Raw genomic sequence first — 15,669 nt, 5'->3', positions numbered from 1 at the left:
GAGGTCTCTTGGTTCCCTCAGCCCAGTTCCTACGCAGCTGGTGTCCCTCACACCCAGTGTCCCTGAGCCCTGGTTTCTGGAGCCTCCCAGAGCGTGTTCTGGCCAAGCCACAGATTTTGCTCTTTCCATCTCTCAGAGGGAGCCAGCCCCTGCAGCCCTGTGTGGATTTGACGGCCTTGTGGGCTCTCTTACACGCTTGCTGCCCCTCTCTCCCCCTCTCGATCTGATTCTGTCTCTCTCTGCACGGGGGGGGGGGGGGAAGGGGAGTTATGCTGGGGTAGGGGAGCACTGGAGCACTGGGGGGCATCGGGTGAGGTGCGGAGCAGTTGCTTTGGGGAGGTCATTTCCCAGTTCAGCTGGGAGCTGCCGTGCGTGCAGGGGAACGCCAGGCTGAGGGTCTGTTCAGAGAGAGGGAGCCTGGAGTTCCTCATGGAGGTGACAGAAGTCACTCCCCTACCCCCCCATATTGCTCCATGTGGGGGCTTGTTCAGCCCATTATGTACCATGGGCCGAGCTGGAGTCGCCATCTTTGTGAGGGGCAAATAGATCGCCGGCTGTGGCCTCCATCTTGAAGAGGGGCGACACTAATGTCTGGGTGGCCTGTTATCTTTGTGAGGGGCTTGGCCTCCCCACGGGCAGGTGGGTGGGTCGATCGTGGAGCTGTTCCCATGAGATTTGGGAGGGTGGAGCTGTCCTGAATGCTAGCCCCCCATCCTGGGGCAGAGAGGGCTGGAGGGGCACTAGAGGGACACATGGATCTTGGGGCTATGGAGGTGGGAGAATGAGGGGGCTGAAGATGCCATATGGGGCCTCTCGGCCATAGAGAGGAAGGCCGTGGGGCAGGAGCAGGTTTCCAATGGTGCCAGGGCCACACTCAAATGGGCCCTGTTTCCCGCCATGAGGCCCCATCCCCTCCCGCTCATCTTCCCCCTCCCCCCAGAGGAAATCTGATGAAGTGGGTTTTTGCCCACCAAAGCATATGCCCAAATAAATCTGTTAGTCTTTAAGGTGCCACGGGACTCATCGTTGGTTTTTAATTTATCTAAATATTCTTTAATCTGGTCTTTCCCTATTTTGATCTGAGATCCTTTCCCCTTGTTAATATTAAGCATCTGGTCACAATTAACTCTTTTGGTAAAGACCTGAAGCAAAATAAGTATCCCACACTGGAGCCTTCAGAAGCGGTAGCACAGGTTAGATTTTTTTCATTGCAAACTGGCTTTTCAAAGGAAATGAAAAATGTTGTGGGAATTTTTTTCATTCCTTTGAAATTTTCAAGTTTTTTAATGAACTAAATGACAAATTGTTTATTTTTTTAATCAACAAATGTTTTTGTGAGTCTTGGCTTCTGAAAAAGTGAAACATACTGGAGTTTTTGGTTTGTCTGTCCCACCTTTCTTTCTCTTATCTCCCCCCCCCCATTTTCCACTGGAAGGGGGAGAAAAGGCAGAGCATTAGGGTGTGTTTGTGTGTGTGTGATCAGAACAAAAGAACTACATTTTTTTAATTAAATTTGTTTTTTTTTCAACTAAGGAAACATTCCATGAAAATTGTCAAACAAAACAGCATTTTTTCTTTGATTTTTTAATTTTTACAATTAATTTGGAAGAGAACATATTTTTCTCCTAGCTCTAAGAAGCAGCACCTGCCTTGGAGCCCTGCAAAAACATTGACTGATACAACAGTCATTTAATCATAAAGAAAGTGAAATTTGTACCGGTTAGCTCAACAATTAAACTTTATAACACAATCTGTCAATATTAGCTTTGCCATAAACATTATCTAAGGGCACAATCACTTCAGCATCCTAATTCTTTCAGTTTCATTGAAAGAGAAAGGGATGATGCCTCGGCTGAGTTTTGGGATTACACTGGGTACAGAACTGTTTGTTCTTCTGAGAAGAGAGCTCACAGCACTAGATATTTAAAGACTAAATACCTTTGAAACAGCTGGCCTGCAGATCGGTGTCTGGTCCTTCCCTTGCCTCTGTCGCATGACACTCTGCCAATCAGTAGTAACTAATGGATGGTGCTGTACAGAGCATGGGCTGTTGTGCTGTATGAACATGGTGCTGGTGTTGAGTGGGGCCAGGGGGACATTTATCTCCGGCTGTTATCCCCCCCCAACTTCGAAGAGATTTCACCCAACACCCGGCATAACAATACTTAAAAGCAAAACCTTCCTTCTCAGTGTCCTCAAGTCTGCTGGCCATAGCGTTCTCATGTCATTTTGCCTCTTACCAATTTTCTATGATTCCCAGCAGTGAATATAAATGTGAATATAAATGTGACATCATCCATTTCCCCTTTTCTCTGTTATAGTTATTATTATTATTATTTATAGCACCTTCTTCATCTCCCCTCTAAGCAAGATTGTGGAGTCCCCCCCCCAGCTAGTATAGATTTCCTTCTCAATTGCAGAATTGTGGCATATTGGGCATTTAGCCAAATGTTCATAAACAGCTCCCAATTATTATTCACATTCTTCACTTTAAATTCTTTCTCCCAAAGTACCTTGTGTGTGTATATTGTGACTGGGCAAGCCCAGATGGCTATAGGAAAGTAGTGAGAAACAGGTATATTAGCCCCAGGCTAAATAAATCCCTGTTACCATGGTAACCAAATAGCAGTTGCTCCAGGTCAATTAAGACACCTAGGGCCAATTAAGATCCAATTAAGAAAGCAGTGGAGACAGCTAAGTTGATTGGGACACCTAAAGCCAATCAAGGGCTGGCTGGAACTAGTTAAAAGCCTCCCAGTTAGTCAATGGGGGGTGGGGGTATGTCAGGAGCTGTAGGAGGAAGCTGTGCTACTGGAGAAACTGGGCAGTACAAACACTATCAGGCACAAGGAAGGAGGCCCTGAGGTAAGGGTGAAGGAGCTGTTGAGGAAGTGCGGGGGCTGCTGTGGGGAAGTGGCCCAGGGAATTGTACCTGTCCTGTTTCAAAAAGTCAGCTCCCAATAGCTGCTACTATTAAGGTCCGTGGGCTGGAGCCCAGAGTAGAGGGTGGGCCTGGGCTCCCCTCCCTCCACTCCTCCTGATTAATCACAGAGACTGTGCGAGGGAGGGTTATTTCTTCCCACCCCCCTTGTTGGCTTATGATGAAAGTGGCTCAGTAGGCTGTGACCCTTGCCTCTAGAGAGAGAAGGGCTACGTGGAGGGTCACAGTTCACCTCTGAGGCTAGCGTAATCCGTCTGGAAGCATGGGACCCACTGTCCTCCCTGCTCAACTCTGCTTCCCCTGCCTTACCTGCTCCTGATCTCCTGGGAACCTCTCCCCACCTGACGCCTGGTTTGCCCTCTGGTCTGTACCCCCCACCTCTGCGTCTTCAGCCAGGCCTCCCCCCTGCTCTCGCCTCCCCCCCTGCTCTCCCCTCCCCCCCCAGCCCCTTCAGCCAGGCCTCCCCCCCTGCTCTCCCCTCCCCCCCAGCCCCTTCAGCCAGGCCTCCCCCCCAGCCCCTTCAGCCAGGCCTCCCCCCTGCTCTCCCCCCACAGTTGAGGGGTCTCTCCCTGGCCCTCAGCTGGGTCCCTCCCACAGGGGGGCTCCCTCCTTTCTTGGTGGGACTCACCCCCCACTCCACACAGAGTTGGCCTCCTAGGAGCATAGAGACCCAGCCTAGAGCACCTCTGTCACGGAGTCCCTGAGCGATGCTCTGGAACTGCTCCCTACAAAGCCAGTCAGGACTCCGGTGAAGTCTCCTCTCTGTTAGCAGACTGTCTTCAGGGCAAGAAGCTCACACGGCTTCACCTTCCTGGGTCTGACCTTGGAGCATTCAGCATATGCCCCTCCATGCGCTTCCCACAGCGAGTCCACCCAGGCGGGGTCCTGGGGCAGCCAGAGGGTCCTGCACCCCCCCCACTTCGCAGTCAGACGTGACTCTCAGCCAGCCAGTGAAACAGAGGTTTATTAGATGACAGGAACACGGTCTAAAACAGAGCTTGTAGGTACAGGAAACAGGACCCCTCAGCTGGGTCCATTTTGGGGGCAGTGAGCTAGACAACCATGTCTGCACTTCACTCCACATCCTCAGCCAGCCCCAAACTGACTCACTCTCCTCTGGGCTTTGTCCCTTTCCCGGCCAGGAGGTCACCTGATTCCTCTGTTCTCCAACACCTTTCTCATCCCCTTGCAGGGGGGGAAGGAGATAGAGTGTTGGCCATTTATGTACACTGGCCCTTTGCTCGGCAACAATCTCACCCCCTTATCCCACCACCTAGTGACTTAAGAAATGCATAGGGGAAACTGAGGCACCCCTACAGTATTCAGAGGAAACATTAAGAACAGTCCCACTTCATCACAGCCTCACACAGACCTCCACAGCCATAGAGCTACGGGTAGAGCATCACCCCCCTTCAGCCCTGTCTCTGCGGGTGGGAGACTGGCTGAGTCCTCCAGGTCATAGAGATCAGGAAGGTGGGGGCTAGAGGAGCCGCACACTAGCCCGACCCTGCCAGTGATGGACAATAGTGCTAAGCCGGAAGAATGGGCGGATTCTGTCTCCGGCAAAAGAGGCCGGTGGGAAAGTGACGATCAGGTCCCCGCTACCAGCATCGAAAAGCTGCACCCGGCCCCCTTCATAGTCCAGATAAACCCGGATCCTGCGGGGTGCCTGGCTTGGGGACAAGGGAATGACCTGCGTAGGGGACGTGGGAGCCTGGTACTGATCCTCCCAGACCTGCACAGCCCAGATCCCCTGCTCAGGTTTAGGGCAGATCTGTCCCTTCCTGCTCACAGACTCTCTGGTCACCCCAACAAAACAGAACCCCTTCCCCTCCACCTTCACCTCCATCTCCCAGTAATGTCGGCCTGAGGTGAATCCCTCACAGCCCAGCACACAGGGCGCAGTGTCAAATCTCTCAGGGTTGTTGGGCAGAGCCTGCCATACACCTCCATATTTCACACTTTTCCGATCCTCAGACACAATGAGGTCGGGATGGGCCGTGTCTGGATCCAGAGTCACGTTGGCTGCAGAGAGAGAATCAGAGCGTGAGGGGCAGAGCTCAGCCCTGGGGCAGGGTCTGATCCTGTCAGTGACAGAACCTGCCCCAGCTGGGGAGTGAACCAGGCAACCTCCTGCCTCCAGGATTTCCCCAGCTCTGCCTGGGGAGCAGCGCTGAGATCTCAGCCATGTGCCGGGGGATTCACACCCCCACAGAGCCAGTTCAGGGACAGAGTGAAAGGATCAGCTCCACTGAGCCAGGCCCCAGACCCAGCATCTGAGTCTCAGTGATTCCATCCTTGCGCTTGGGGGAAAGACAAGGGGGGTTAGAGGGAGGTGGGTTTAAGCCACCTCTGTCCTTCCTTTAGTCTCCCTGGCCCCTCGTTACAGGGGCCTCAGGGCTGCAAAGCAGAGAACAGCCAGAGTGTGATGCCTCCTGCCTATGCCCCCAGCAGAGCCGTCCCTTGGGGAGGGCGAATCTGGGCAACTGCTCCAGGCCCCACACTTTGGGGGGCCCCATGGGCCAGTGCGATTGGCCGGCGCAGTCGGTCCCAAAAGAGACGAATCTGTCGTTTCCGCCCCGGCTCCTGCATCCCGCTAGGGACGGCCTTGGAGCTAGCATGGCCCCCAACCCACTCCTACAATAACGGCTGGGAGCAGAGTTGCTGTGGAGCCCCTGTGCCAACTTCACACGAATGGGGGTGTCTCCCTTGCACAGGAGCTATTTTCTGGGGACAGTTTCCAGGCACATTAAGGCCCCTTTGCTCTGACAGAGCAGCACAAAAGGGCCTGACAATCAGGCCCTGGAATCTTTCCCCACCTGCACCCACCTCTCCCCACAGATGTGATTAGAGATCCCGACATCATAGGAGGCTCCCAGCAGATTACAGGGAATCCAACGTCCCCCTGTCCCATGATGTGACTCTGCACAGCCCGTCTCCTTGCAGAGCCCCCCCTCCTAACGATCAGCCAGCTGAGCACTAGAAAACCTGCTTTTACAGAGACCCCCCTGGCCCTCCCGGACTGTGGGTAGCTGCGGGGGGGTGAGGACACCGCACACTTACTGAACGGCTGCTCGGCTTGTGCTGGGCTATCGGGGACTTTCCAAACCCCACACTGCTGGCCCCAGGGCTATGCAATGGCTAATACAGTATTGCCGACTTCAAGGGATCAAATCTCATGAGATTGGCCCAACAATCATGACATGTTTAAAAGGATTCTGTTGTGGTTTCTAGGTCAGTCTCTGGATGTTTGAACTCCCCTGGCCCCTCCCCAGGGTGTGCGCATGTGACAATCAGTGTCGCCCACTCGCCCACATGTCCTGGGGAAGGTGATTTTGGCTCCTGCTGCAGGAGCTCTCACCCCCCATCTGCCCGTCTCCTGCCCAGCAATTAATCCTGTCCCACAGCCCCCATCAGTTCTGTCCCCGTCCAACCCCCCTCAATTCAGTCCCCCAGCCCCCATCATCAACATCCCATCAGTTCAGCATCCCTACCCCACTGCCCTCAGTTCACACTCCCAGCACTCACCCTATCTGCTCAGAACCCACCAGCAATACAGCCCCCCCATTCCTTGTCGGCATGTCTGCTAATAGGTGATGTCTACCTAACCCCTTTTGACATTTTTAACATTTTTTCTTTTGACTTATAAAGTAGAGAGAAAACAGAAATGTCTATATTTGTATGTTGAATTTTCCCATTCTTCATTGTACCACTTGTGCATTTGCTAATAATAATAATATGGCCAGGGGATGTGATGTATGGGCATAAAGAGTTCTGAAAATGAGGTGAGATGTTCCTCTGATTTGCCAAAAGGCTCATTTTTAAACTCTGAGGTCTCTATGGAGATACACTGCTCGCCCCCTCTCCCGCACCCCAGCCCATCTGGTTAACCCAACCACTAGTTACAAATTCTAAATTCTAATAGAGAAAAGAATTGACTTTTCTGTTTTTAGGGAAGATCTGGGCAGCCACCAGTAATATGTTGCTCAGCTCCTGTCAAATGCAAAATTGAAACAAAACCTGAACTATGGTGCTGCCAATGAGCCACCATAATTCATAGAAAAGTTTTCACTCACCCTTTGATCCGAGAATGTTACTTTTGTCCATCTGCTGGCTAGACGACAGTGAGTCTACAGGAAGAAATGAGTGAAAAAGATTAAATGTCAAATACAAGTTATTGGGCTGAATACAGGAATAACTCAGTGAAATTTAAGGACCTGTGATCACCCATTTCAAAGATAATTTAAGTTCTTATGTAGCTGTTGGATACATACAATGGTCAGTTTCCTAGCACAGGGGTTCTCAGCTTACAAGACTAGTGTTTGTCCACTCCACACTGGGGGAGCAGCAAACTACTGAATGAAATTGCACTACCCAAGGGAGCCTTGAGCAGTGTGAGTCGGTGCAGTTCTGGGGGGCAGGGCTGGATCTGGGGGGAACTGGCTGGTGCCTTCTATTGCTGGTTCATCTATGGCTGGGAGAGGATTCATGTAACACAGCTGGGCGGGTCCCTGCCTGTAGGTGTCTGTGTCAGCGCAGGGCCTGTCAGGCTTGTAGCTTGACATCAGCATCACGGGGTGAGAGGCAGCCCAGGTTGGGGATTTGGAGGGCTCATAAGTCCCACAGTCCAGGTTGCGCCCCGGGAACCCGTCACACTGATGTAAATCTCCCTTGTGGCAAATTAAACCGATTACTCCTTGTTCTGCCCTCAGGGGACTTGAAGACCAGCTGATCACTGCTCCCTGTAGAACAGCTTCAGACATATTTGAAGACTGTTCTCAGGCCCTCCCTGAGTAGGGTGACCAGATCACACAGGTGAAATATCGGGATGCGGGGGGGACGGGGGGACGGAGGAACAACAACAAAAAGCCGGCGGTGAAAAAAAATAAAAATGGAAAAAAAAAACGGCCACCAGAGCTCCACGCCCCACCCCAGCATGCCTCCGCTCCATCTCCACATCCCCCCTCCCTCCAGTGAAAAAAAACAAAATGGCCGCCGGAGCTCCACGCCTTGCCCCCCCCGCACCAGCTTGCCTCCGCTCCGTCGCCACCTCCCCCCTCCCTCCAGCGCTTGTGCCGCCATACAGCTGATCAGCGCAAGCCTGGGAGGGAGGGGGGAGGATGCTTGGGGAAGAGGCGGGGCCAGGGCGGGGATTTGGGGAGGGATCCAATGGGGCAGTGAGGGGGTGGGGCTGGGAGCGGGGTCAGGGTGGGGATTTGGGAAGGGATCCAATGGGGGAAGGAGAGGGTGGAGTCGGGGCGGGGCCCTGTGAGCGGAGGCAAAATATCAGGACAATTCGCGAAGGTAGGTCGGGACGCGGGACAAATAAGCAAATATTGGGACAGCCCGATAAAATCGGGATGTCTGGTCATCCTATCCCTGAGTCTTCTCTTCTCTAGACTAAACACACCAATTTATTTCTACCTTTCCTCACAGCTCATCCATTCTAAACCTCGGATCATTTTTGTTGCTCTCCTTTGAACTCTCTCCAATTTTTCCACATCTTTCTTACAGTGCGGTGCCCAAAACTGGACACAGGATTCCAGCTGAGGCCTCACCGTGGAAAGAAGGGTGGAATAACGTCCTCCTGTGTCTTACATATGACACTCCTGTTAATACATCTGTGGTGGGTGTTCACTCCACATCAGCCCCCGAAAGGGAGTGAAGGAAGCTGAGAAAGAGGAGATTAGTGAGACAGGCCACACATGAGCGATTTAGGCCAGAGAAGTAATCCAATTGGATGATGAAGCTCAGCTGAGCAGGTGGGGGCTGGGCTAGCATAAAGCCAGGAAGCTGGCAACAGAAATTGGCTGCAGTGAGGAAGTCTGCAGCCACCCTCTGTGCATTCAAAAGGGAAGGAGGGAACCTAGGAAAAGAATAGCATGCGAGGAGCGTGGCCCTGAGGGAAGGGAGTACTTAGAATCATGGGGCTAGAAGGGACTGCAAGGGTCATCTAGTCTAACCCCTTGTAAGAGAGCAGGGTGGAGAAGAAAGCCTATGGGAGGTGAGTAGGAGCAGCCCAAAACTCCCCCAAAAGACCTTGAGGACAATATTTTGCCACTGACAACTGATTATTAGCACATTGTCATTAACCTGTTCCAGCCCAGAACCATTTTTTGAATGCTAATAGGAACCAGGAATACACAGTTCCGAAGTGGCAAAGGGATAAAATTTATACATAGAGCTCATTACCTTGAGGACAATAGTTTAGGATTAAGAATTGATTAGTAGCACGCTTTTGTTAACCTATTCCAGCCCAGAACCAATTTTTAACATGAATAGGGACCTGGAACAATCAATTCTGAAGTGGCATGGATATAGAAAATTATTACATATTGTACATAGAGATGAGAATACATAATGCTAATGAAAAACCTATGTAATTTATCTTTTATGGGGCATTCCAGGTACTAATTAGCTTTATTACTAAAGACGCACAGAACACATGTTCCAAAGAGACACAGAAATGACATTCTGATAAATAAAATTGTTGTCAACAAGAGCAATACACTGTGGCAGACACTTAAGAACAACATTTTAGTAATGGGAACAGACTAATAAAACATTGCTATTAACCTGATCTGGCCCCAAACCTCTTTTTTAACGCCTGTGCATTGTCTAACTGGCCCCAGGAGGCTGGATCCAACACGCGGGATGATTCTCTCCGGCCCCGATGTAGAACAAAATGGTGTCCTCCGCACAGCAGGACCTCGCACTCAGTGCATGCGAGATCATGTTTACACCGCATGGAGGACGCCATTTTGGACTGCCTAAGGCATGCAGATGAGTTGTTGCATTCCTTACTGAAACTCTCACGGCATGCGACTGTACACGTCATACAACTAAGTGAGAACACTACAGAAAACCTTTGCTGAAGCCACCTTTAGGGGCCTGTTCCAAGCTCCAACTAGCTTCATAAATAAAACTGCCCAGAACACTCGGTTCCGAAGAGACACAAGGAACAAAAATAAGCCAGAAACACATCTTAATAAACACAATTGTTGAAAAACCAGTGGAGACTGTTACAGACACTTCAGAACAATCATTTATTAATGAGAACTGACTAATTACACACTGTTATTAACCATTTCTAACTCAGAACCTTTTATTTGAACACAAAAAAGGACCTAGAACACATGGTTCCAAAAGCGCTCGGGGACCTAAGTGATACACATAATACAACTCACTGAGAATAATGCAATAATACAGAAAACCTCTTCCAAACCCACCTGCAAGTGATGGTTTCAGGCAATAAATGGCTGTGTCAGTAAATCCGTCCAGGACATTCAGTTCCAAGGCAGCAGAGGGGACAAAAATGATACGATACAACTGAGAATAATGCTGTACTACAGAACACCGCTGACAACCCACCTGTTCAACAAACAGCTTTATTCATAAAACCACCCGCAGACTCAGCTCCGAAGTGGCTCACGGGACCAAAATAAAGGGCAATGGCTGGAACAGCATTTTAATAAATAAAACTGATTTAAAACAACTCTGCGGAAACAGACAGCATTGGGAGCGTTATTATTAATGAGAACTGATTCACAGCTGACTGTCATTAACCCATTCCAGCCCAGAACCATTTTCAAACCAAGGAGGAGCCTGAACCGTCAGTTCTGAAGTGACTCAGGGGACCAGTTTTACATACAGCACCCACAGGGGAGACTGATACAATGCTAATGAGAAACTTGTCTGAACCGACCTTTAACCCGGGTTTTTGGGGGATAATTCGATTTATTACTAAACCCACCCAGAACACTTGGTTCCAAAGTGGCCCAGGGGACAGAAATGCTGCATGTCACACAAGTGAGAGCAGCACAGTACTACTGAAAACACCGGCCAAACCAGCCTTTCACTGCCTGCTCTGTGCAATGAAGGGTTAATTATTAATCAAACACTCTGTTCCGAAGGGGCCCAGAGGATGGCAATGAGTTGTTTGCCTCCTACTGCCTGGCTCTGGGTAAAAACTCTGAGTCTCTTTGCAGGTGATTTGCTGCCTCTTTCTGTGTACCTCTTTTTAAGCCCCAAAGCTTGTCTCACCAACAGAAGTTGTAAAAAGCAACAGAGGGTCCTGTGGCACCTTTAAGACTAACAGAAGTGTTGGGAGCATAAGCTTTCGTGGGTAAGAACCTCACTTGCATCTGAAGAAGTGAGGTTCTTACCCATGAAAGCTTATGCTCCCAACACTTATGTTAGTCTTAAAGGTGCCACAGGACCCTCTGTTGCTTTTTACAGATTCAGACTAACATGGCTACCCGTCTGATACTTGACAACAGAAGTTGGTCCAATCAGAGATATCACCTCCCCCACCGTGTCTCTCTGCCCCCTGCAAGTCCATTTCCTTCCTCTGGTCTCACTCTTCCATCACTGAGCACTTTCAGTGCTCACTCCTAGACCAGCTCAGATGTTACCACAGAAATGGGGCCAGGGAGCAGGCAGTGAGGGCAGGACTGGCTCCAGGCACCAGCGAAGGACGCAGGTGTCTGGGGCGGCCAATAGAAAGGGGCGACAGTCCATCAGTTGTTGGGGCGGCACATCCGGGTCGGTGGCAATGGCACTTCAGCGGCAGCTCAATTGGCCTGCTTCAGTCTTCGGCGGAATTCGGTGGCGGGTCCTTCATTCCCTGTCTTCCTCTTCGGCGGCAGCTCAATCGAGTTTTTCTTTTTTCTTTCTTTTTTTTTTTTCCGCTGCTTGGGTTGGCAAAAAAGCTGGAGCCGGCCATCAGTAAGGGGGCAGGGTGGGTATTCCATGGTGGTGAATACTCGCTTTCTTGCTGCTTCAGAACGCATGTACCTGTGGGAACACCTGTTTTCACCCCATTTTCACCTCTGCTCCTCTGCAGTTTGGAACCTTGACCTTCCCCTGCACGTAGTTCTCAGTCAGTGTTGAGGATGCACAGAGCTGCTTAGCGGGTGTGGAAATCCCATTTGTACAGTTGCATGGCACATAAATAGGTTCAGAATAGGCAAGTAATCTCCTAGGTCCCTAGCATTGTTGCCAATCACTGAGCTGGGAGTGTGTGTTACTTAAATGCAATACATTATTCTACTTTAATCATCCCACTCTATCATCAGTTGCATCTCGGCAATTGTCCAGTTGGTGTGTTACCCAATGTTCTTTCAACCCAAAGCTCTTGGTAACTTTTACTCTGAGCAAGGTGATGTCAGGAAATAAATCAGGGGAGACACGGCCATCTGACTGATAGATGGCTGGCAGAAACAGGACAACACAAAAGTGCTTTCACTTAGAGCTAAACTTTACTTAGTCTCACTTACACACGCCCAACCCTGAATAATTATCAAAGCTGAGTGTGGCTCTGAAGTGACACAGCGGCAGGCTTCTGGGGGCCAAATCTTCTGTCTGCTGGTGGGGGCCGCAAGACGTATCCAGAGGGAGAGTCCAGAAGAGTCCAACTACCTCAAACTTTTTCCCCTTATTTATACATTAGTATTAGAATGTCATGTCCCTTAAAGAAAGTAGTTTCAATGGTCAAGCAAGAGGTTCCTTCTGATTACTGAGTAACGAGGTGTGGGGTTTTCAAGAGTTTGCAGCCTTAAGGAGCTAATAAACATTCCTGGGGCACATCCTGCTCTTCTAAAATGCCTGTATCAACAACTTCAAACACAATTCTTATCAGGAAGGACGCGGGGTCAAGCACCCAAAACCCCTTCTCCTCCTGCCTTGGTCTAGCTGAGGCTGCGACATGGCCAATTTACGGCCTGATGACTTGGCTGCTTTTAGCAATAAGCCATAGTGGTTTCAGGCACTTTACTGGTTTGCTGACATCTCCCCGTACAGGTGGTGTGTCTCACCCGTAACTCTAATCTGATTTGCCCAAAGCTTTGCAGAAGATTTAACAAAACGTAAGTTCACAGGTGCACAAATACAATAAAATAGATTGTTTAGTCTTTTTTCTCCAGTGTGTTGTTTAGTCTTTTTTCTCCAGTGTGTGTGGTTTAGTTTATATGTATAAATTGGGACACTTTCACTGCAAGATGCACTGGACATTTTAAGAAATCCTATAAAAGAGAAAATATCGAGTCTTCCAGCTCCTAAGCCAAAAAATGGACAGATGGTTGCATACAGTTATGAAGGGCAAAAGGACAAAAAAGGTGACCGGAGGTTTGATCAATACAAATGGATCCACAGAGGAAGACATCTTTTCCCAAAGGGGGGAGCCTCTGGTAAGGAAGAGATATTTTCGAAGACTGATTGATACAAATGAAGTTTTGTGTCACAGATACAGATATGAAGTTCTTGACGGAAATGTGGACAAAGTGATTGTTCATTATTTGGGTCAAGACGAAACACCTGACCCATGTGTGCCCTATAGGAATATGAGAAAATATCCCTTGATATCTCATGGTCGTACAATGCCATCTGAACTGTCAAAAGTTGTGGCGCACAAAACATTGAGGCCTCTCTAAAAATTACCAGTGATAAATAACGGACTCTAGCGTCTCAGCTGCACATATGAGAGTGACGCTTCTCAAAAATACACAAGAAATAAAAAATACTGTATGAAAAACAGAAAAGCAGAATCAGTCCCAATGCTTAGTGATGTGTATGACCTTCACTGTCCCCTGGAAGGGTTTATGTGTCAGTACTGCCAGGTCCCTGAAATCTCTGCAAGTTGGGATCTTCCAGAAGTTATTGATATTTTTTAAGAGGTGAGAATATTGAAGTCACCTACACTTGTTCATATGCCATGTTTCAGCCAGGAGTCTTTTTCTCTCCCCATTCATGTGCCTTTTTTCAGGAAAATCCACAATTCCTGTGTCTACACTGACTCATGACAAGTGCACAAAATTTCGTGGTGCCCTACGCAGCTGCGTACTTTGCGTATGGGTACAGCCGGCCCTGAGTGCATAACACATGCACACAACATGTTTTTTCATGTCTAGCAGAATCTATGACCCAGGTCAGCAGCAGTTCCACTGTAATAGTACTGGGCTATAGGTTATACATTTCAGCCCCTGGGCAATTCAGAACTGACTTTTCTGGGTCCTTATTTGTGTTAAAAATGGTTTTGGGCCAGAACAGGTTAATAACAGTGTGTTATAAGTCTGTTCTCATTGCTAAAGTATTGTTTGTAAGGAGGTCTAACCGTACCTGCTGGTTTTTGCCATAATTTCTTTTATTAAAATGCCATTCCCGGCCATTCCAGCTTTTACACCGTCCCGTGATTTCTTACCTTGTAATCCTCGGCAGCCTCCCCTAAGGGAACCACAGTGTGTTCTCTGTGAACTCGGGACAGGTGGCAAACCAAACAAATGGGTGTTTGATCCTCTTGGCAGAAGACTTTTAAATCCTCGTTGTGTTTTTCACACACTGTCCCAACTTCTGGTTCTTTTGCTGACTCCAGTGTATGACTTCTGGAAGCTTCTACGATATTACTTAGCTGTCTGTTTGGTTTGAAGTTTCTCTGGGAAAAGGTTTCTCTGCACTCAGGACAGTGGAAGTGATGCAGGCCTGGCAGAAATGGTGCCCACAATCTAGAGACACTGGGTCTTTAAAATAATCCAGAAACACCGAACAAGTCAGTTCAGCTAGGAACAGTTGTGCTGGATTCGCAGCAGACCTGGCTGCTTATGCAGAGAAGAGAGGAATTTAGTTTCCTTTTATTGTTCTCCGAAATGGGCTGATTCTGAACTTTGCACAGCAAACAGGCCTTTCCTACGTTTACATTGTTACTCTTGGGAGGCTGGAAACTCCTTCTGGTCTGAGTTAGCCCCTGGAGGAAGCACCAGGACAGACTATGGAGTGGCAGCACCTGACGCTGTTGGTCCCTGCAATGGTGCAGCCTGGCCACTCTGCAGAACAGCTGATTGAAAACAGCCCCTGCCACACCCACACCCAGCTCCATACAGCGTTTCTTCCCGCCATCGCTGGGTCACTGTGTTGTGCCAAATATTTTCGCTTCCAATGCGAAACCCTACTTTTGTCTGTCTTTATGAATCCAATGCACATTCTCTACCTGTGGATAAACTACTGTCCCATGCCTTCCATTTGGTGTGGCTTATTCTACAGCATGCTCCCAATGCTACAAAATGAAATAAAAAAACCTATTGAAACATATTGACCCGTTCAGAGGAACTGGAAAGGTTCTGTTTGGGTTTTCTTTTTGACTGGTGGGATCGCACGGATAGTGGGATGAACTGCAGGGCACAAGGAGGAAGGAAGCATGAAAAGGTATAAGCACCCAGCATGTACAGCTTTGAAGTATTAAAAGTTGTTGCTTAAAAGGGCAAATTCTCATTAGTTGTGCAGGTTAATACAGACACGTGATGACTGGCAAAGGATGAAACTGAAAAAATCCTCCCGTGAGAGAATCTCACCTGAAAAAGAGCTCGGAAAGTTTGTCTTTTTCACCCAGAGAAGCTGAGCCAAATAAAACAAACTAACTCACCCATCTTGTCTCGCTGAATGAGACATATCTGTGCTACATCACCGCCATCTCCTGGACAGTGTCTGAAGCACCAGAGAAACCAGAGAACACCTCATGACAAGTGTCTGATAGAAAGCAGATGGCAGCAGTGTCCTTTGGGGTATAACAGACCTGAAGTCTCCGAGGAGAACCTTAGAAGTGCTGAGCCCAGACTTGCGACCAGATCCCTGTGGCGCTTTGGACCAGCCTCTTCCATCCAGCCCAGGGTTACCAGGAACATGAAGCCGTGAGACGTCCTTTCAGAGATTCAGAGTAACAGCCGTGTTAGTCTGTATCC

Source organism: Malaclemys terrapin, chromosome 13 (assembly GCF_027887155.1).
Source record: "Malaclemys terrapin pileata isolate rMalTer1 chromosome 13, rMalTer1.hap1, whole genome shotgun sequence".
Taxonomy (NCBI): Eukaryota; Metazoa; Chordata; order Testudines; family Emydidae; genus Malaclemys; species Malaclemys terrapin.
This window is presented reverse-complemented; position numbering follows the sequence as displayed.